The sequence below is a fragment of the Herpailurus yagouaroundi genome, unplaced genomic scaffold (genome assembly GCF_014898765.1).
Source record: "Herpailurus yagouaroundi ecotype Mexico unplaced genomic scaffold, PumYag 29, whole genome shotgun sequence".
Taxonomy (NCBI): Eukaryota; Metazoa; Chordata; class Mammalia; order Carnivora; family Felidae; genus Herpailurus; species Herpailurus yagouaroundi.
The window spans coordinates 33,688,667-33,691,490 of NW_024412377.1; the positions used below are offsets into that span (position 1 = coordinate 33,688,667).

General features: G+C 36.2%; 1 non-coding gene across 1 annotated transcript; it reads right to left on the minus strand.

Annotated features, from left to right (window-relative positions):
- Positions 1 to 2,318: 2,318 nt before the first annotated feature.
- Positions 2,319 to 2,425, minus strand: LOC121017214 (U6 spliceosomal RNA). Its single transcript, XR_005784670.1, has one exon. It is a non-coding gene; the product is annotated as a U6 spliceosomal RNA (small nuclear RNA).
- Positions 2,426 to 2,824: the final 399 nt, after the last annotated feature.

The following is a 2,824-nucleotide window of genomic DNA, read 5'->3' on the forward strand; positions in this document are numbered from 1 at the left end:
TGGGCCATCGAAAGAGCAACACAAGGGAAAAATAAGGAAAATATGTGAATGGTTATTTTTCATTTTCTTGGCTCTTGGGCTCATTAATTTTAATGTTACACCAGGCAATTTCTTTAACATTTCATAAAAGGAGTAGGGATCATCATGTCTCTACTCCTCACTACCAAGGAACATGTAGTTTCTGTCCCCACTGAATATCCTTCCTTTAAAAAAAAAAAAGTTTATTTATTTATTTTGAGAGAGAGAGAGAGACAGTGTGAGGGAGGAGGGGCAAAGAGGGTGGGAGAGAGAGAATCCCAAGCAGGCTCCATGCTGTCATGACAGAGCCCGATGTGAGGCTCAAACCCACGAAACCATGAGATCATGACCTGAGCCGAAACCAGGAGTCGGACACTTAACCAACTGAGCCACCCAGGCACCCCACTATCCTTCCCCTTTGAAGTGTACATTTATATTGTCTTTTCTCATCTTCATCATCATGAACTCTGTCCCACCACATCTCCAGCACAAAATTCAAATTCTTTGGATTGACTAAATAGGTTAGTCAAAAAGTAGCTCTCTGCTTCATCATCATCCTGGGTGAGTTAACATTTTAGTTAATGTGCCTACTAATATCTCACCCTTACAATTCCTCAGCCCCTACTAAACCACTGACTTTTAGCTCTACATAAGCCTCCCATAATGACACCCTGGAGCTTAGCTTCACTATAGCTATTCTCCAGTATTTTATAACCATAGACTTTGTAACTCTGACCACAACATACTTACTATCTACCAACTCCTTTCTGCCTACAGAAGTGGCAGTTTAGTTACTAACCCTTTATGTTCTCCTAATTACCTGATTGCTTTCTGTTAAAGCTTGAGCCTACTCTTAGCATAGGATTAGGTTGATGATACCCCCCTAGACTTCCCAGTCTTTTCCCTCCTTGACAGTCTTCGGGGCTCTCCTTCGAAAAGTTCAGGTCTGATTAGCTTACCCAAAAATACATCTTTTAGTTGCTCCTCTGGGCTCCTGAACATTGGTTGAGAAATTACTAAACCATGCTGATTGGTCTCTTCAGATTCCTGCTATTCAAACTCAAATGGATTTTCATAGCTATTTGACAATTCCTGTTTTCTAGTTATTCTAAAGCTTTTTGCTCTCCCCTGAATTCCTTAACTTCAACCCTAGCGCTGCCTTCATACTCTTAGCAGGTGACTTTATCTCCTAATTTATAGTTTTTAAGAACATACATTGTTTGATGTTCCTCAGTTTTTAAAAAATAGTCTATATACCTTTACTTTCCATTTTCTCTTAGGAAGAAATATCCCTCCTCCTATATAATAAATAAAACACTGTTTCATTTAGATTTTTCTCTAGTTATTTATGTACTGTTGGAACATAGTACACAGTTGGTTTATTTACACTAATATTAGATTTAGCAGTCAGTCCTATCCCTACCTGTGAAATGAAAGTATAAATAGTCTTTGTTTATGTGGGTTTCATGAGTAATGATGGTTTATAAACTTTTAGTGGGTCTGAGAACTTAGGGTCTGAAGTCAAGGGTCTGCTCTTTCTCTATTAGAACTCTTGAACCCAGCCTATCTTTTACCTTTACCTTCCATTCTTAAAAGGAAACTTGAGGACAGCGGAAGAGTCAGAATAGTGTCTTCTACTCAATGCTGTGATCCTGGAGCAAACATTTCTCAGCCCTGTTGCTATGAAAAGGAAGCATTGGTGGGGCTCTTCGGAGCCAGGCTTGGTCTCGGGGAAAAAACTCTTTTCTTGGTAAGATAGCCAATTAGAAAGTTTACATGAAGGAATTCATTACAATGGCAGCTTGATTTACTGGGAAAATGTTTTCAGATTTGAACTGAAAGTGTGTTGGGGTTGTTTTTTCTTTCTTGTTTCTTTGTTTTTAATTGACTGGGACTCTTGAAGAGCCTTCATCAAATAAATGGAATGGAAAATTCCAAATAGTCCATCAAATAATCTAGTGGAAAATTGCTTAAGGTGAGGTCTTTTCAGCAAGAAGCGTTTTCTATTCTTTCTGCTGCCAGATTTGAAGACTTCCAGTTATATCATTCTATCAGCTACTAAATTTTTAGTGTGTTGATTTTTAAAAAGCAAATGCATTCTTCAACTCTGAATCATGTCATTTTAGGTGAACACAATAAAATCTAGAGAAGAAAATTATAATCACACTATAAACACTATTTTATAACCTGTTTTTTAAATGGAAAAACACATTGTGAAAATTTTTAATGGATTTAAAATTCATTAAATACTTAAGTGGATTTAAGTATTATTTAATAGCATTATCTTTGTTTTCTTTTTTTTTTATATGGAACGCTTCACGAATTTGCGTGTCATCCTTGTGCAGGGGCCATGCTAATCTTCTCTGTATCGTTCCAATCTTAGTATATGTGCTGCCAAAGTGAGCACTAATAGCATTGTCTTTAAAGATGAATGATTGGTTGGTTGTATCCTATATTTTTAGTTTATTAGCTTACATATCGAAACAAGATAGTGGCAAACTCAACCATAGCCTTAGTTGAAAGAGCAAACTGCTGAAAAAGTAATTTGTGCTAATGGCTCTAAACTGGTATCATTTGTTTCTATATTACCAGAAACTGGTGCAAAGCCTGGTATATACTAGGCATGTAGTAAATGTTGAATTTAATTTTTGCACACATTTTTATTATTATTAAATATGGGTTCTAAGTAAAAAAAACTCTCAGTGTTTAGTCTTGTTCTTTTGTTTGCTTTACTTACAGATGATTTATGAATAGAGTTTGATATTGCAGTTCATTACCATGGTAACAATCATAATACCACAAACTC